The sequence below is a fragment of the Lissotriton helveticus genome, chromosome 4_1, assembly GCF_964261635.1.
Source record: "Lissotriton helveticus chromosome 4_1, aLisHel1.1, whole genome shotgun sequence".
NCBI lineage: Eukaryota > Metazoa > Chordata > Amphibia > Caudata > Salamandridae > Lissotriton > Lissotriton helveticus.
In genome coordinates this window covers 554,740,178-554,760,855 of record NC_136063.1, presented here as the reverse complement: position 1 = coordinate 554,760,855, position 20,678 = coordinate 554,740,178, and the positions used below count along the sequence as shown (strand labels likewise).

The following is a 20,678-nucleotide window of genomic DNA, read 5'->3' as shown; positions in this document are numbered from 1 at the left end:
CCGGACAGGCTATAGAGGAAGTGTCAACATATTGAAACTCAACCTATTACATGCTGCAACTCCTGTTTGTGCAGTGAAAGTTTGTCAACTATTATGTAATTCAAAGAAGTGGGTTGTGCAACTGCCAAACATATGACAATGAAGATGGAAAAATGGGTCTAGTAGAGTGCCTTATACCGATGCTACTTCCTTTTAAGATCATGATACAGGAAGTCAGCAAGGAGAACCGTATCAAGAGCCAAGCAATGCCGTTGGAACAATTGCTAGAGGATTTTTTGAAAAAGAGTGAATAAATGTTCATGAATGTCAATAAAGAAGCTGCTTCTTTGGTATATAGCTTAATCTTTCACTTGAACACTAATCAAAGGTTGAAAAAAGAGAATGTGGCCCCCAAAGCACACATCTAGACCACAATACTGGATCCACGATACAAAAATAGCGCTGGCCACTTTAATTTCTTTTTCAGAAACGCATATCTGAGTAAGACTTGGATCACAAGTAAAGCAAGTGATCAAGAAGAAGAAAGACTGAAAATTTGAGAGCAGGATAGAATTTCTGAAGTGCACCGTCCAGAGAGGGTAAGCTGTGACTCGCAATCTCTGTAGCTGCAACCAACACCATCGCCACCAGCTACTAAATCCACAGCACTAACAAAATCAAGTTCCCTAACAACCTCTTTAATGGCCTGGTTTCATTCAGCAGGACTTAATTCAAGTGCAGAGGCACAGGCAATGCAGGCGCAGCAAGGGGCAGTACTAATGTCAATTCAGAAGGTGGTCCAAAACTATCTGGATGGTACAGCAAAGGTGTACGTGGATCATGAGCTATTGACCTATTGGTATGAGAAGATGGCATAGTGCCCAGAGCTAAACAGACTGGTAATAAAGAATCTAGAATGTCTGATAGACAGTGTATCCTTGGAGCATGTGTTTTCAGTGCAGCTGGCACAGTTGTCACAGTCAGAAGCACCAATCTCTCACTTCAAAATGTGGAGACTTTTGTGATCATTAAAATCAACAAAAACTTAATTTGAAAGATTATAGTGTTCCTGAAACAACCAAGGATGATGAGGAGCATCGATTTGACATTTCACGTTTGGTGAGTGATAATAATAATAATCCTGTATTTGTAAAGCGCACAGCTACCCGTAGGTTTCCCGGCACTGTGAGCCGTTGGGAAGATTAAGCAAGCTATTGCCCAGAGTCACATGGTGCTGGGTAGACCCCTGCCGCTGGTGATCAAACCGTGATCCCCAGCGTCCCCCGTCAGTCGCCCTGGCCGCTGCACCACACCTCTTCCACAATTACCCCCCCCTCGAGTTTGAGGACGATCTGTATTTTCCTGACTAAAATAACAGTAGTAACTACTTTAATATATACACAACTGTATTAAAAAAATTATAGGGATTTACCCAAATTACCCTCCTGTACCTGGGTAAAGAACAATGCAACAAGAGAATAGAAAAAATGGCAAGTAGGAATGGATAATATATATAAATCTCACTCTTTACATAGGGAACCATATATTCCCCTATTAACAGTACATAGTCCTGTCATTATGAATTATTGTGAATTCTTTGTGATTTCTATATAATTGCTGCATATATATATATATATATATATATATATATATATATATATATATATATATATATATATATATATATATATATATATATATGTATATATGTATGTAGTTTGATGAAAGAATTAAAAGAATTATGATGAATTGAATTAAGATTACAATAATTAAATTATGTAATCATGTGTCCTCGGTATGTGATTGTTTTGTTGTTAAGAAGGAACTTGAATTAATGACAGGACTGTGTACTGTTAATAGGGGAATATATGGTTCCCTATGTAAAGAGTTAGATTTATATATATCCTTTCCTCTTTGCCATTTTTTCTATTCTCTTGTTGCATTAATATATACATATGCATGCACACACACACACCCACACGTATAATTTATATATGGTGTGTGGTTTACACCACCTATTGTAAATAATATGCATGAAATGGAATGGTCTCGAGTGCATGTCACACATAGTCAACCAAGGAGACCACACAATTATTATATTTTATTTGTATTGATCAAGGCTGATTGATCAAAGCTGCTGCAATAGATGCCCCCATTTCAAAATAAGAACACGATACCTACAATACTTAGCCTTTGCACGTTGCCTTGCTGGACTGCTAGTGAAAATGTAAAAGACTGCCCTATATTTTGTATTGCTTCCATATTTGTACCAATGAGTTACACTAAATGATTCATGTTGTGGTTGCTGGGAGGGTCTGGAAAACTAAACATATTAATGTAATGGATGTGGGATTATTCAACATCAGTGCTTTCCTTTCACATTTTACTTGGCTTTATATACTTTCACTTCCATTGGTTAACTTCAAACCATCATGTTTAGATTGTCAGTGAACAGTCATTTTATTTACTGACACTAAATTAATCATCAAATTATTTTCATTTTCTTGTTCAACACTTCAGGCCTACCTCTTTTGGTGAAACGTAAAGTGCAGTTGATAACAGCTAGAAGAAGGACCATTCCCTATCTACTGTAATGGGAATCAAGATGACTCTAAGAGGCCTAAACCTGCGGGCTTGAGAGAGGTATGTTCATTAGGAAAATGCAGATAAGTGCATCAAATGGCAAACTCTAATTATCTGGTGGGAGTTTGCTTGACTGGACACACAATGGATATGGCAAAATTTTATTGTTTAAGTGATCAGCCAGATGCATGCAGCAAGTTGGACATAGCAAAATGTTGGTATTGTTTGAGTGATCAGCCAATCTAGTTGATAGTACAAGATTGTTTCTTATCACCTCTTTGTTAATGGAACCAGCCTATGCTCTTCCCTCTTGCTCCTCATGCACCATGAGCCTTACCTTGGCACTCCCATATTTATATTTGATTTTTACATTCCAGAGGGGATCTCTTGCATTTGGTAACTGAACTGTCATCTTCCTTCCACAACAACTGTACTCATTAACTTGATGAATGTTGGGTTTATATATCTCTCACCTTTCCCCAATTCCCACACGATCCATTCATGAACACCCCAACCCTCTTCCCCCAGGTTGTGTGTGATTGATTGAGGTGTGTGTTGATTGCCACCATCAATAGATCTCACACTTGGTGGAGTGGAAGTGGTTAAAGTGACACCAACTATTACAGGAGGGGCTGTCAAAATGAATGTATTTGGCCAACCCAACCACATTACCCAGGCATGAAGTGGACTTAATTGGGCATAGACCTAATTACAACAGTGTTGCACAATTTATGCTCAGTAGATTCTACTAAGGTACCCGTCACCTGAGTCCTGACTGCTGAGGTTTGAGGCTTCATGTTGCTTGCTTCAGTAAGTAACTTAACACTATGTTGCTTGTTGTTGTGTTCTCATGGTGATCTCAGGCATACATTGTCCATTCTATTGGTATTTTCTTGCAATCTAGTTGCCTGTGATGCATAATAAGAATCCTTTGGCTAGTTCACTTCATCAGCATCATCCAGAATAAGAAAGTACCCTGTTTTTTCTAAGATGTCTTCGTGACAGCACTAGGTCAACACAACCAGCACGACAAAGGCCCTTTAGAAAACCCTAGAGGAAGGTATGGGCCAATTAGGAGAGATAGCAGACATTGCTTAATCTACACAGGTAAGAAAAAGTCCTCAGGTAGGAGGGATTGTTGCTTTGGTGTATATTGACAAACCCCATTAGCGGTCACTAGCTACAGGGGTAGGGCTAAGGCAGTAAGTAAGCAGTGTACAACTATTACTGATGGGAGGTTGGGTGCAGCGCAGCCTGATCAACCCATGAAGGGTAGGAGGTTTGTGTGGTAATAGTTTTGTGCCTTGGGATGTCCACTGGTCGACAATTGCTTTGCAATGAGAGAGATGCTGAGGACAACCTCTCATCACTGTGTTGGCAGTGCTTCCTATTTAATTAACAGTGAAGTTATACTGAATAGTAATGCTAAAACAGATATGCAAGTAAAAAGGTAACCAAGTTAGAAATGGAAAATAAGCCCCCACCCTCTCCTCCCAGAACTGGCCTACCCCTATCTCCCAAGAAACACAAAAAACATATAGGTTGTCCCCATTCGCCAAAGCAGCCCTTGACCCCTGGTCTTGCGACTATCCCCCATCTGCCACTGCCTTAGCTTCGTGTTCCTGCCACAGCGCTAGCAGCCCCAAAGCTGCCAGGTATAGTCTGCAGTCCTGAGGTCTGGTAACCTCCTTATTGCTTCTCTCCATATATACACCCGTTACACCATCAGCATGTTATCTGTAGTGTTTGTTTTTAAAATTATCTGATATTATTGTGTTTCCTGGGAGTGTTGTCTCTTCTTGTATTTTACATTGTATTAGAATTGGGGGTCTCTAGTTCGCAGTGGTATACACCCTGTCCAAGTTGGGACCCTTCCTACTAGTCAGGATGAGTAAAGCACACACCTACGTTTGCCTGTGCTCACCCTCTGGTAGCATGTCACAGAGCAGTCAGGCTAACCTACAGAGGCAATGTGTAAAGCATTTGTATATAACACAAAGTAACACAGTGAAAACACCACAAATGAACACCACACCAGTTTAGGAATATACAGTAAGTATCTTTATCTAAACCAAACAAGACTAAAACGACAAAAATCCAACATATAGGTATCAAAATATGACTTTAAAAAAATAGTTCTGTCCATAGAAAACTATGGAGGCATCACTGTTTCACCAAAATTACAGGATGAGAACAGGTGCAGGGAAGCTGATGCGTCGGTTCCTTACTCGCAGGGAAGGTGATGCGTTGGTTCCTTTCTGTCGTGCAGGGGAGGTGATGCGTCAGTTTCTTACTGAAAGGAGAGGTTATGCGTCGGTTTCTTACTAAAAAGCAGAGCGTCATTGTAGATTTGGCTCACAGGTGAGATGGGTGAGAAAATACAGGTGCTATGGGTCGAGGCAATGATGATCAAAGTGCTGCATTTAATTCTGTAGCCACAAATAGGTGATGTGTTGATTTTTATCAGGTGCACAGCAGGGCCTGCATTGGAATCGGAGTGGGAGTTTCAGACTTTAGAGACTCAGGGCTCGAGATTCAGGCAGCGGTGGTTTTTCAGGCTGCAAACAGGCACTGCTTCAGAATTTTCAGCTGCACCGCAGCGATGCATGTGTTTTTCAACTGCACTGTGGTTTGCGACAGGAAAAATGGTGCTGGAAGGGCAGTGCGTGGATTTTCAGCAACAGGAGCAGCAAAGCAACCTCCAAGGGCCCAGGAATGGAATTTGGCACCACAATGCAGGTCAGAACTCCCAACAGTGGAGTTCAGCGATGCTGCAGGTGATGTGTTTGTGTCCCTGAGACTTCAGAACAGGAGGCAAGCTCTACATCAAGCCCTTAGAGAGCTTCTCAAGCAGGATTCACAGCAATGTTCAGTGTTTGTCCTCTTTCACGTAGAAGCAGGCAGCTGCAGGTCAACCCAGCAAAGTAATGTACAGCAAAGAGGCAGTTCTCCTCCTCACATCTCTTCAGCCCTTCTCCTTGGCAGAGGTTCCTCTTGATACAGAAGTAATATAAAGTTCTGGGGTTTTAGGTCTTCTACTTATACTTATTTTTCCTTTGAATTATTTGTTCAGAAAGTCTCTTTTGCTCAGAAATACAAGTTCTGTCCTCCCTGGCCCAGTTTCACTACAGGAGTGAAGACAGCATTTTGCAGAGCAGCCAAAGTCTATTCAGGTGTCAGTGACAACTCCTCCCACCACTCTAGCCCAGGATCGCCCAGCAATATATGAAAGGCACACCTCAGCTCCCTTTGTGTGAGTGTCTGGAGTGGATGCACAAATGCCCTCTGTCAGTCTAACACCAGACAGTGAATACATAAGCAGACAGAGGCTCACAAGATGGTTAAACAAGAAAATGCCCACTTTCTAAAAGTGGCATTTTCAAACACACAATTTAAAAACCACCTTCACTAAAATGTGTGTTATTAAAGTCTAAGTTCAGTGAGCCTAAACTCCAACTCACTAGCTGTTCTCAATGGAAAGTGACACTTATAAAAATGTTAAAATGGAGCTCCAATGTTAGCCTATGGGAGAGCTAGTCCTTGCAATAATGAAAACCCAGATTGGCAGTATTTCACTATCAGGACATGTAAAACACACCCGTTCATGCCCTACCTTTCACATGCACTGCGCCCTGCCAATGGGAGTACCTTAGGCCTACGTTAGGGGTGCCTTACATGTACGAAAAGGGAAGGTTAAGGCCTGGCAAGTGGGTGCACTTGCCAGGTCGACATGGCAGTTTAACTGCACTCACAGACACAACAGTGGCAGGTCTGAGACACATTTGAAAGAGCTACTTGTGTGAGGGGCACAACCAGTGCTGCAGGTCCACGAGTAGTATTTGATTTACAGTCCTTGGGCACACACAGTGCAGTCTACCAGTACATGAAATATGGCAATCATGGAGAACCAATCAGAATTACAATTTACACAGGGAGCAGTTGCACTTTGGCACTGATTTGCAATGGCAAAGTGCCCTGAGCACTCAAACCAGCAAAAACGAAGTCCAACAAACATGAAAAAATTCAGGAGGCAGAGGACAGAAGCCAGGTCTAACACGTGTCCCCTTCAGTTGAAAATTGGGAAGAACTACCGACCCTCCTGGGATTTCTCATCACTAACGCAGAAAAGAATCTGGACAGACCATCAGCATTGGGGTGTTTTGTGACAGGGTGGTGGAGAAATGGACCACCACAACAGTTTTGGGTTCTCACCCCACATCTGCATTAACCATCTTAGGGGCCTGAGGTCTGTCTGAACCCGGAAGTGAGTCACAAACAAGTATGGTCTTACTTTCTTCAGCACCCAGACCACAGCAAAAGCTTTTCGCTCAATTGCACTCCTCCTCTGTTCCCTGGTAAGTAGCCTCCTACTAATGAAGGCTACAGGTTGGTCTAGGCCCTCATCATTCAACTGTGTGAGTACCACTCCCACACCATGCTCTGAAGCATCGATCTGTACCATGGTTTATTGGGAGAAGTTGAGTGCCTTGAGCACAGGCGTTGTGCACAGGACAGCTTTCAGAGTTTGAAAAGCAGTCTGGCAGGCATCAGTCCAGATCACTTTTCTCGGCTGCTTTTCCATGAAGTCAGCTCAGATAAGGGGGCAACAATGGCACTATTGCCCTTGACAAACCTTTGTAATAGCTTGTGAGACCTAAAAAGGCTCTTACCTCTGTCTAGGTCTTGGTGGGGTTCCCAAGCCAGATTGATGTCAATCTTAGGTTGTAGGGGTGCCACCTAGCTGCATCCTATCAGGTGCTCTAAGTACACCACAGACCCCTGCCCAATCTGGCAATTACTGGTCTTGATCGTGAGGCCTTCCTTATGTAGAGCTTCCAACACTTCCTAAAGGTGTTGCAACTGATCTTACCAGCTGGAGCTAAATACTGCAATGTCATCCGGGTAGGTGGCACTGAAATCCTCCAGTCCAGCCAATACCTGGTTAACCAACCTCTGCATGGTGGCAGAGGCATTCTTCAACCCAAAGGGCATCCACCAAAACTGGTAGTGCCCCTCTAGCATTGAGAGCGCAGACCTCTCTTTGGCCCCATCAGTCAAGGCAATCTGCCTGTACCCAGACATTAAATCAAACAAGCTGAGGAACTTGGCAGTTCCCAATAGATCTATGAGCTCATCAGCTCTGGGGATTGGGTGCGCATATGTCTTGGTGATGGCATTGAGCTCACAGTAGTTAATACAAAACCGAAGTTCAGGTGTGGCACAAGGGTGAAGGAGCCTTTGGGACCATGACCGCTGGCCTGGCCCAAGGACTGCTGGAGGGCTCTATCACCCCTAACACCAGCATCTTGGAAACCTTTTCCTTGATGCTGGCTTTGACCTTGTCAGTCAGCCTGTAAATCATGTGCTTTACAGGTGGACTGTCCCCGGTATCCACAATGTGGGTACACCGTTGAGTGACTCCTGTGGTCAAGTAGAACAGTGAGGCAAACTGTCACAGCAACTGGCGACAGTCCCTCTGCTGCTCTGGGCTCCGTGTTGGGGAGAGGTTCCCACCCCATAGACCCATTGTGCTCCTGGGCAGTGAGGAGGTCAGGAAGAGGCTCACTTTTCTCTTCCATTCCATAATCTGCTGCCAGTAGCATGCTCACTTCAGACCCCTCAATGTAAGGTTTGAGGCTATTTACATGCAGGACCCTCAAAGGGTTCCTGAGAGTCTGCAATTTCGCTAGACAGCTGACATCACTCTTGCACTCCACTACCTCAAAAGGCCCAGTCCACTTGTCCTGAAGAGCACAAGGCTCTACTGTGTCCATGACCCCCACCTTCTTGCCAGGCTGAAACTCTACCAGAGTGGCTTTCTAGTCAAACCAACTTTTTATCGCCTTCTGGCTTGCTTCCATGTTCGCCTAAGCAAGTTTCCTGAAGCGCGCAGTCTGGTTACTGAAAGTCAGCGTGTAGCTAAATACATGGGTTTTTCAAGACCCTTAATCATGCATTTCAAGGTTCACTTAAATATCTCAGCCAAACTATTACGTTGGGGATGGTAAGGGGTGGTGAACTTATAGGTTACACTACACTCCTACCACAGAGACGTCCTACACTTGCAATCTGAAGTTGTTATCCTGGTCAGATACCACTTTTTGGGGAAACCCACATGGGTAGAGATCCCCGTCAATGCCCGGCCCGCCATGGGCACTGTCATTGTTCTGAGAGGGATAGCTTCCGGGTATCGGGTGGTATGGTTTACCAAGACCAGGATGTACATGTTGCCTAGGGCTGTCTTGGGGTCAAGGGACCCCACAAAAAGGGGTGCTGACAAAAAGGAAAGGTTGGAGAGGCGCCTTAAACCTCTTCCCACTCTTACCTCTTGCCTGGCCAGTTTGGCAAGAAACTACAATGCGCATCAGAGTGCCTTTGCGCTTGGGGCCAGTAAAAGTGGGTGACAATCCTCTGAAAGGTTTTGTCCTTCCCCAAATGTCCTGCCAAAGGCACACTATGAGGCAGCTCCAGTAGGAAGGTTTTGAACCCCTTGGGTACCACTTCCACACATGCTGTCCCTGCTTCAGGAACCGTGGGCTCACTATGGAGGAGACCATTCTCCCAGTAGCTCCAATGTGATCCAGACTGATCAGACTGATCACAAGCTGCCTGGTCTGCAGCCTGCTGCTGCAAACCAGCAAGAGAAGGGCACTCCTGCTGCTCCATGCAGAACTCTTCCCTGGTAGGACCCCCTTCTGGCTGCCAATGGGTCAGCTCAGTTAAGTCCCTCAATTCAGCCACTTGTTACCCTGTAGGTTCCGGGGCATTCCCCTCAAGGTCTGCCTCCTCTCAGACAGTGGAAACTGCCTCTTCTCTAAACATGGGGAAATCTGGAGCACCTAGGTTACTCTTTCAGGCTCCAAGTCCTCTTGATCACCCTTACTGCCTGCCATTGACCGAGTGGTCACACACGCCCACTCAGGCAGACCCACCATCTCCAAGTGTAACCTGCGTTCCAACTCCTTCAAAGAGGAATCCTTCAGGTCGTTCCCTTACAGACAGTCAACAGGCATGGTTGAACTCACAGCTACCTTCATGAAACCTGAGACTCCCCCCCATTCAAAGGGAACCTGCTCCACCTTACACAGGCATACTGATTTGTCTGCATCTGCAGTAACTACTTGGCGAAGTGCATTGGGGATCACCTGCTCCTCAGACACCAGCTGACAGATGTCACACTGGCTCCAGTGACTCCCAAAGCTTCCACACTCCACTCATTGATGGTCTCCCACTGCCTGTATTTCTTAGTGTTTTCAGTCAAAGAGGTGTCTTGGATCATCTCACTGTCCTCTAGTGAGACAAGGGTCCTCTTAGCTGGCTCCCTCCCTTAACTTGGAACCAGCTATTCCCCAAGTGCTACACTGACCAACCCATGTGACTGTGCACCTGTGAGTGCCGGTGCCCACTTGGGACACTTGGGTTTCCTCCTCATGTGATCCTCCTGGCCACAGTCATAACACTTGTGGGACACTTGTGGGGACCCCCCCTCTGCAGGGTTCCCTGCAGAGTTCCATGGCTACTTAACACCTAGGCGATGGGAATCTTTACTCTGGGAACTAGATTGGGGCCCTTTTAAGAGCTCCTTCTGTTTACACTTGTCCCCCCCACTCTTCTTCAGAACTTGAATCTACCGCCACACCAAAAGACCACGCCCACAACCTCGGCATCATCCTCGACAGTGTACTATCCATGAAATGGCAAATCAACGCCGTCTGCTCAGCCTGCTTCTGGACGCTCTGCATGCTCTGTTTGATCATCAAGTGGCATCCTACCAGGCAGATGATAACGCCGGCCTTCATCACGAGCCAACTGGACTATGGCAACACACTCTATGCAGGCACCATTACAGAACTAATGCAAAGACTCCAGTCACTCCAGAACGTAGCACCCAGACTGCTCCTCAACCTGCCAAACAGAACCCACATCACCCAGCACCTGAAAGACCTACACTGACTCCCGGTTCACAAGAGATGCCGGTTCAAGCTACTGACCCACTTCTACAAAGCCCTCCACAACCAGGTACCTGCATACATGAACCACCACCTGAACTTCCACCAACCATCCAGAAACCTTGCGCTTAGGCAGACCCTCTGCATCTGCCGCTCAGGAGGACGCTCCTTCCCCCACCTCACCGCAAAGTCCTGGAACGCCCTCCCCCTCCACCTCTGAACATCACTCACTCTGCCCTACTTCAGAAAGAAACTCAAGACCTTGTTTTTTGACTGAATCCCACAGCCCAGCGCTCACGGGTACGCATTATACAAGTACCTGATTGATTTATTGAATGATTAATTGATCAGGGCAAGGCTGCGACTCTGATCTTACTTGACCTGTGGGCAGCGCTTTTAATACTGTCTCCCATAGTTTGCTGAATAACAAACTCCACAAATTTGGCCTACATTTACATGCACTTCAGTGGTTGAGCTCTTTTTTGGATGACACAGATAGTCCTGTTGGGGACTTGCAGATCCCGCTCCTTCACATCCATCTGTGGAGTCCGTAAGGCTCCTCTTTGAGCCCCACTCTTTTTAATATCTATGTTTCTCCACTAGTAAAAATTGTGAGGAAATAGGATTTCAAACTCGCCTCTTATGCAGACAACACCCAGTTGAATATATCACTGGGAGATAAACTTGATGAGACGCCTACAAAGTCCTGCATGACCAAGGACCTGCCAACATAAACCACCACCTGCACTTCCACTGACCAACCAGGAATCTCCGTTCTGCACACCTTGCCCTCGCAACGATCCCTCGCATACCTTGCAGACGCACCAGAGGACGGTCCTTCTCCCACCTCACCACCAAAGCCTAGAACACCCTCCCCTCCACCTTCACACTACACCCTCGCTGACCGGCTTCAGGAAGGAACTCAAGACCTGGCTCTTCAACTGAGACCTGCAGGAAGCACCTGGGGACCCTCATGATTACCAAGCAGTGCTATATAAAGGCGACTTGATTGATTGTTTTATTGTCCTTACCACCCTCTTCTCCCACCACATGCCCACTCCTTGCCCTTAAAAACAGCACCCTAAAACTCCTAACAGTCCAACTAAACAACACTGTCCCCAACTGTTCCTACCCTTATCTCCCACAACAGTCCAACTCTCTCTCTATTATAAAATGGGCCTACACTGCCTTCATTCTCTTTGAATTGCATGCTAGCCCTTCTTCAGTTCCTCCAAGTCTTAAACAATTTTATGGAGGAGGTCATAATTAGATGGTGGGAGTGGTGATTCATAGAAGGTGGGGCTGGGAACCTCACTGCCTGAAGAGGCTGCAATAACATTTCCCTGGTCCCTCGACCTGGCAACCTGAGGCAATGGGGGCTGCTGCCCCTTCCTTATCCTCCAGTGCTGCCACTTCTTCCTCCTTCTCCAGGAACACCAGCCATTAGTACTCCACAACAGTTTCTCCATTTTGTGGAAGCGCAACTAAACAGCCCTCTCCCACCGGGAGTGAGCCTCTGTGGAAGATCCTCCGGCAAGAGTATGTTTATGATCCAAAGAAAACATTAATTGTAGCACTCAACATAAATACTTGATTATATACAGTTGTACACTAGCAGAACATTGCTGGTCTTGTAGGACCACTGGAATATTTTCAATGTGATTATTGGTCAAAGGGCCACAATTCTTTCCATACATAATTCATGTAATGAAGTAGCAGTGCAAGGTATGAATTAACCCTTGACCATAACCACTAACTTAATCAAAAATAGATGTGTTCTTTTTATAAACATGATGAAAAGTTGATTTCAAGGGGTGACACTTGCACAGCACACTTAATGTTTGTTAGTTTTAATAAATGAATTATGTATTGCCACTCAAATGGCACATTAAATTAATGGATCACAATTTACCTTACTGTATATGTGTAACATTAATAAAGCAACCCTGCCAGATCAGTATGTGTTTTTGGGACAGTTAAGTGCATGTCATCATAAAGCCCAATGGCACTGCTCTCGTCCTGTTCCCTGAGTTCCCCACCCTACACCTCAAATAATGTTCACAAAAACCTTTTCCTTGGCAATGAAGTAATTTTAAGGGGAAGGTAAGGTACATTACAGGACTTAGGCTAGGTAAAGGTGTGGATATGAACTTTCTGAGTGACAGATTCATCGTGTACTAGTAGGGTTAGTCGAAGGGTTAATGGAAGACAAAAATGGAATAGTAATGCAAGCCATGAAAAGTAGTCACTTAGACAAAGAATGTGGAATAAATATCAAATGTACAGAGATTGGTTCGCAATATTTGGCTGACTGGGCTAGAAGGAATGGGATTAATGGCAAGTGAATGGGCACTGGGACTAATTCCAGAGAGGATGAGATAGGAACATTGAAGGCTGGATAATTTATAAAAGATTGTTAACTAGGCTTGTAAGAAATGAAAGAATGCCTTAACAAATGGAATAGTTGTTATTGAGAAAGGAAAGTGACTTACCACTTGTCCCAGTTACCACTCCTTCTTCCTCCTCACAATGGTGGTCTCCTCTGCTCTCCTTCTCAGGAGCCTTGAGCCTTAGCACTAGACAAAGAAATATTTCACATATTTAGATACATGTAACAATTCATAAAAGTTTCAAAAACAATACCACACTAATGTTATTTATTAAAGAACAAAAGTTTACATGACATTTTACAAACCTAGTAGTCAGCCATTCACAGTTATAATATTTTTTTCTCACAATGGAGGGACATGGCTATGAAAGAATCTGAGGATGCGGAAAAGGATGAAAAGGACATCTTGTATTAGTCGTATCCTGCTGTGATACCACTTACCATGGCCCATGAGACAGACACAACCTTGGTGCCCATACCCATTCCTGCTAGTGCTTCTGGTAAGTCAGATTTAATCATTTTTATTTTTCAAATAGTATGTATTATGGTCTTCTGGATTTTCTATTTTCACCAACGTCACCCTATCATATATATATATATATGAGAAAAGGGGGGATTCCAAACGTGTTTTCCTCATGCAATTTCCCATAAAGATTTTAGACACGACTACTGTCGGAACAGCTGAACGGAATTTCATCAAATTTCGTATGAAAAAAGCTAGATCTTGGTCCGGAAAGTTTTCTTGTGTGATTTGGTGTAAATTCATTCAGTAGTTTTGGAGTTATTAAAAAAGAAAGATTTATGTATCTCCAGAGATGCAAAGGGTCTGCAAATCTGTCAGGTCGCAAAATGAGATCTGATTGACTGTCACTAATTCAACCAGGAGTAGTGGCAGTCAACTTGGGACTCAGGCTCAGCTTAACCCCAAGAAAAAACATTAGAAAAAGACAAGGAGGCAGAGTAGGAATACCCAGACTCCTAGGCCTCATGGTGGGGTCCCATGGGGACAACGTCAAGTGCCACAACAGTTTTTTTCCCATTTTTCACACTGATCTGCAGAGAATCTGCGCGAACATTACAAAAAAGTGTGTTTTCCGCGCTTGCTTTTACTAATCCCTCGATTGGGCCTCATCTGGGGGAAGATTCATTATATAAATATATTGGGGAGTGGGGTGCACGCTGTGCCCTCTATAGGCCTATCTTGGCCCCGGAGACCCCATCCACAGGGTCCCAGCCATGAAGTAAAACAGGGGAATGCAGCCCCCTCGCCAAGCCAATTTTGGGTCTCTGGGGCTCTATCTCCCACTCATACAGTCAATCACACAGCCACCTACTCACCCATACAGATACACACACACACACACTCACTTATTAATACATATACTAACGCATACTCACTCACTTATACAGTCACTGACATAAGCACACACTCAGCCATACAGCCACTCTCACATTCACTCATTCACCCCTGCAGTCACTCATATACCCCATCACTCACCTATTCTGCCTTTCACATACCCAGTTACTAACCCATATACCACTGAAACATCCATTTACTCACTCATACAGGCAGTCACACACCTTCTCACTCACCCACACAGACACTCAGAACACCATACAGGTACTCAACCAATCACTCACCAACTCAGCCTTTTATATACCCACTCACACACCTATGTAGCCACTTAGACATGCACTGACACACTGATACAGAAATACACACAACGAGTCACTCACCCATATATTCACTGAGACCATCACTCACTTATACAGACAGTCATGCACCCACTGAATCATCGATACAGGCACTCATACACCCACTGATTCACCTATACACCTTGGTATATATATTTCACACTCATACACTTTTAAAAAACAGTCCCAGTCACCAGATGATGTCATCATTTATGTAATTTGAAATGTCATCAGTGATGTCACTGACCATGTCATGAGTGATGTAATATTTGAGGTCATAAACAGTGCATTGCAGGGGCACAAGTTATAATTAGCTCAGCTGCTGAAATTCACTGGTTTTGTATGGGAAAAATCTGAGCCTAACTATAAAGTCCCTGTAACCTCTTTTAGTGCAAAATATATATATATATATATATACACATAGAAGCGACAACACGTGATGTAAGCTGTAGTGGGCACTTTTACTTTAAATATTGCACTTTTTTCACTTACCATTGTCATGTGATCAAGGCTCAAGCGAGCTGAAACGCGTTATGGCGACTGGTGAGGAATAAAAACATTGTCTTTGCACCATTCTTGGGTCCATTTTTAAGGAGGCATCCTATAACGTATGTACGGAAGAGAACTGTGATATATATATATATATATATATATATATATATATATATATATATATATATATATATATATATATATATATATGCAACGAGTTGGTTCCAGGGCTTCCCGTATCTAGCGCTTCTCAGTGGGTGCGTGGCTTTCTGCGGTTGAACCAAACCGCTTCCTATTCCAACAACGATTTCCAAAGAAAACCAACAAAGCCGCCACTCCAGTCACTCGTAGTTTTGTAGACAAAATTAATTTATTCTTAAATCCATTTCAGCCTTTTGACACAGCAAAACCAACGCGTTTCGTTAGCTCCTTCTACCTTGTTCACGGTTGCTAACCACTGTTTGCTGATTGTAATTTTAAAAAAAGGAGATCCCTCCCACGACAATCACATGATTGACCTAGTTCCTGTCACCATGATAGGAATTCTGGGATTTGTAGTTCATATTATACATTTCCCCCACAGTTATTTACATTATACTTTTGGTTATTGACATTCATTTCATGCACAATAAATTCGTTTGGAGTGATTATAGTTAATTTTACTATTTGTTTCCCTCACTCACAATGATAAATTTAAATGTGGGAGCTGTTTGAATCAATGTCCACAAAAATAACATTTCCTTACCGCCCTCCAGTGGGCCTACATGATCGTTTGTGTACTATCAATGGTGCATGTCCATTATTTGATTGATTCTGATTGTGTAGGATATGGGATAAGCATTTAAGGAGTAAATTGAGAAGTTCATGTTTAGTCTGTTGTTATATTTGTATGTACAGTTCTTCCGACTGATTCAGTCCAAAAGGAGTCATTGTACGAAAGTTCAAAATGTGGCGCGACTCTTTTTGTCGCAACATTTTTCCTCGATGGCCACCTCTTTCTGACAAAGACATTGTTTCCAGTCCCAAGAATTTCAGTAATTTCCAGTTGCCATTATGGTGTGTCTCATGTGTTTGGCCACTGCGTTTCCGCTGTCTTTATTCACTGTGGCCCGTACATGTTCCAATATGCGTTTTTTTAATTCACAAATTGTGCTCCCTATATAGCGGAGCTGGCAAGGACATTCTATCATGTAGATGGTATATTGACTCTTGCATGTTATTAATTCTCTTATTTTCCACACTTTTTTGTTTGCCATTGTTATTTCTTTAGTTGGTTTAGCACTTTCACACACTTTGCAGTTATAACATTTCGTGAATCCTGTTTTTTGTAACCACGTGGTTTTTTTCTTTTTGGTAATAAAGTGGCTGTGCACAAGTTGATCTTTTACGTTTTTTGCTCGCCTGTAAGTTACCACTGGATGTTGCCCCATTTGTTGTCCTATTATTGGGTCTAGTTGCAGAATCCTCCAATTTTTTCTCAGTATTTGTGTTATCTTTTTCGATTCCTGACTGTAATCCAGGATTAATCTGATTGGTTCATCTGAATTTTTTTGTTCCTCTTTGGGTTTCAAACATTCCTGCCTTTGTTTCTCGTTCGCTCTCTCCCAGCACTTGTCAATCAATTTTTTATCATATTTTCTTTTCTGAAAACGTTTGATGGCTGCTGCACTGTGCTTTTCCCATTCTTCTTTCTCACTGCAGATACGTTTTATCCGGAGGAATTCTCCGTATGGGATGCTCGTGATTAAAGCAGGTTGGTGGAAGCTGGTAGCTTCCAAAGTAGCATTTGTTGCTGTGACCTTTCGGTGTAAAGTTGTTTCTACCCGATTATTCTTCACATACACCTCTGTATCTAGGAAAGTTATTCTGTCTTTGCTTTTCACAAACCGTCAACGAAATGGAGCTGCTATGGGCTTTTCCTTCAGCCCAAGCTACGCTTGCATAGCGATGGGCTGGTGGGAGGAGGAGGTGGCACGGAGCAGAGAGAATTCAACCTTCACCCAACACATAGTCCCCTGGAAAAGATTTATAGACGATCTATTCATTGTATGGAAGGGAATTGAAAGAGAATTCCAGCAATACTTTGATATCTTAAACAAGAGCACTCAGGTTTAAAATTCACGTTTGCTACTTTGGAAGCTACCAGCTTCCACCAACCTGCTTTAATCACAAGCATTCCATACGGAGAATTCCTCCGGATAAAACGTATCTGCAGTGAGAAAGAAGAATGGGAAAAGCACAGTGCAGCAACCATCAAACGTTTTCAGAAAAGAAAATATGGTAAAAAATTGATTGACAAGTGCTGGGAGAGAGCGAACCAGAAACAAAGGCAGGAATGTTTGAAACCGAAAGAGGAACAAAAAAATTCAGATGAACCAATCAGATTAATCCTAGATTACAGTCAGGAATCGAAAAAGATAACACAAATACTGAGAAACAATTGAAGGATTCTGCAACTAGACCCAATAATAGGACAACAAATGGGGCAACATCCAGTGGTAACATACAGGCGGGCAAAAAACTTAAAAGATCAACTTGTGCACAGCCACTTCATTACCAAAAAGAAAAAAAACATGTGGTTACAAAAAACAGGATTCACGAAATGTTACAACTGCAAAGTGTGTGAAATTGCTAAACCAACTAAAGAAATAACAATGGCAAACAAAAAAGTGTGGAAAATAAGAGAATTAATAACATGCAAGAGTCAATATACCATCTACATGATAGAATGTCCTTGCCAGCTCCGCTATATAGGGAGCACAATTTGTGAATTAAAAAACGCATATTGGAACATGTACGGGCCACAGAGAATAAAGAAAGAGGAAACGCAGTGGCCAAACACATGGAGGCACACCATAATGGCAACTGGAAATTACTGAAATTCTTGGGACTGGAAACAATGTCTTTGTCAGAAAGAGGTGGCCATCGAGAAAAACTGTTGCGACAAAAAGAGTCGCGCCACATTTTGAACTTTCGTACAATGACTCCTTTTGGACTGAATCTGTCGGAAGAACTGTACATACACATATAACAACAGACGAAACATGAACTTCTCAATTTACTCCTTAAATGCTTATCCCATATCCTACACAATCAGAATCAATCAAATAATGGACATGCACCATTGATAGGACACAAACTATCACGTAGGCCCACTGGAGGGCAGTAAGGAAATGTTATTTGTGTGGACATTGATTCAAACAGCTCCCACATTTAAATGTATCATTGTGAGTGAGGGAAACAAATAGTAAAATTAACTATAAGCACTCCAAACGAATTTATTGTGCATGAAATGAATGTCAATAACCAAAAGTATCATGTAAATAACTGTGGGGGAAATGTATAATATGAACTACAAATCCCAGAATTCTTATCATGGTGACAGGAACTAGGTCAATCATGTGATTGTTGTGGGAGGGATCTCCTTTTTTTAAATAACAATCAGCAAACAGTGGTTAGCAACCGTGAACAAGGTAGAAGGAGCTACCGAAACGCGTTGGTTTTGCTGTGTCAAAACGCTGAAATGGATTTAAGAATAAATTAATTTTGTCTACAAAACTACGAGTGACTGGAGTGGCGACTTTGTTGGTTTTCTTCGGAAATCGTTGTTGGAATATATATATATATATATATATATATATATATATATATATATATATATATATATATATATATATATATATATATATATATATCCAACCGATAGTTACTCCTTCTGGATCCCCACGACCCAAGAAAGGTGGCATGCGCGCCGGCGGAGTTGCTCCGGTATTTAATTGTCACCAAACATCCAAAGTTAATACACGCTCTCAGGACAAAAGTTGCCAATATATATATATGAAGAAACACCCATCCACAAAGAAATGGTCGGAGGCCAGAGGGGAACTCAGAGAAGAACCAGCTTTATTGAGGCAGACAAAGCAATGCTGGCGGGCGAATGCATTTCGGCATGGAGCCTTCCTCAGCGCCCATCATTGCACGAGCAGCTTCAAAGAATTGTCCATTTCCTGCGTCCCTTTCATTAATAGGCTGGAAGCTCCGCCCCCCTGCTAGTAGAGCTCACCTGTTGGCTGTCGTGTGAATTGTCCGAACTGTAACTCCCAGAATGCACGGACTAAGTGAAACTGGGTCGGCGGTGTGTGGAATGCTGTTTGAATGAGAAGAGACACATCCAGATAATGCAGGTAGGTAATGAGGTTGCGCGCTGGAATCTGTCCAAGTCCACCAGCTCCTCCTTGTGTCCCCTCGGTCCGCTGCTACCTCGAAATTCAGGTGAGCAATTCGGCAGGGACAGCCATTACGCATAGCGTCCTAATGGAGGTAAATTACCTCGTTCCACCGGTGCCGTTCTGAGCTGGAAGGTGAACACTGGACCTCTCGGTACCCCGAGCCATGACATCGCTACGAAAGCGATAGTGTGCCAGTTGTTGTCCAGGTTGACTTGTGCAGCAGGGCCATCCGGAATACTCCTCTGGCTGAAGAAAATAAATGAAGAAACACCCATCCACAAAGAAATGGACGGAGGCCAGAGGGGAACTCAGAGAAGAACCAGCTTTATTGAGGCAGACAAAGCAATGCTGGCGGGCAAATGCATTTCGGCATGGAGCCTTCCTCAGCGCCCATCATTGCACGAGCAGCTTCAAAGAATTGTCCATTTCCTGCGTCCTTTTCATTAATAGGCTGGAAGCTACGCCCCCCTGCTAGTAGAGCTCACCTGTTGGCTGTCGTGTAAATTGTCCGAACTGCAGCTCCCAGAATGCACGGACTAAGTGAAACTGGGTCGGCGGCGTGTGGAATGCTGTTTGAATGACAAGAGACACATCCAGATAATGCAGGTAGGTAATGAGGTTGCGCGCTGGAATCTGCATAAGTCCACCAGCTCCTCCTTGTTTCCCCTCGGTCCGCTGCTACCTCGAAATTCAGGTGAGCAATTCGGCAGGGACAGCCATTACGCATAGCGTCCTAATGGAGGTAAATTACCTCGCTCCACCGGTGCCGTTCTGAGCTGGGAGGTGAACACTGGACCTCTCGGTACCCCGAGCCATGACATCGCTACGAAAGCGATAGTGTGCCAGTTGTTGTCCAGGTTGACTTGTGCAGCAGGGCCATCCGGAATACTCCTCTGGATGGAGAAAATAAATGAAGAAACACCCATCCACAAAGAAATGGTCGAAGGCCAGAGGGGAACTCAGAGAAGAACCAGCTTCATTGAGGCAGACAAAGCAATGCTGGCGGGCGAATGCATTTCGGCATGGAGCCTTCCTCTGCGCCCATCATTGCACGAGCAACTTCAAAGAATTGTCCATTTCCTGCGTCCTTTTCATTAATAGGCTGGAAGCTCCGCCCCCCTGCTAGTAGAGCTCACCTGTTGGCTGTCGTGTAAATTCTCCAAACTGCAACTCCCAGAATGCACGGACTAAGTGAAACTGGGTCGGCGGCGTGTGGAATGCTGTTTGAATGACAGGAGACACATCCAGATAATGCAGGTAGGTAATGAGGTTGTGCGCTGGAATCTGCCCAAGTCCACCAGCTCCTCCTTGTGTCCCCTCGGTCCGCTGCTATCTCGAAATTCAGGTGAGCAATTCGGCAGG

The 20,678-nt window shown here is 43.9% G+C and overlaps 1 protein-coding gene across 4 annotated transcripts in view; it reads left to right on the top strand.

Annotated features, from left to right (window-relative positions):
• KCNB2 (potassium voltage-gated channel subfamily B member 2) overlaps nt 1-20,678 on the top strand; it is a 1,207,953-nt gene that overhangs the window by 475,348 nt on the left and 711,927 nt on the right. For all 4 annotated transcript variants that reach the window (XM_078687150.1, XM_078687151.1, XM_078687152.1 and 1 more), the window contains 2 exons: nt 2,500-2,622; nt 13,255-13,400. The gene's annotated coding sequence lies outside the window, so the exon portion shown is untranslated. The remainder of the gene's footprint in view (nt 1-2,499; nt 2,623-13,254; nt 13,401-20,678) is intronic.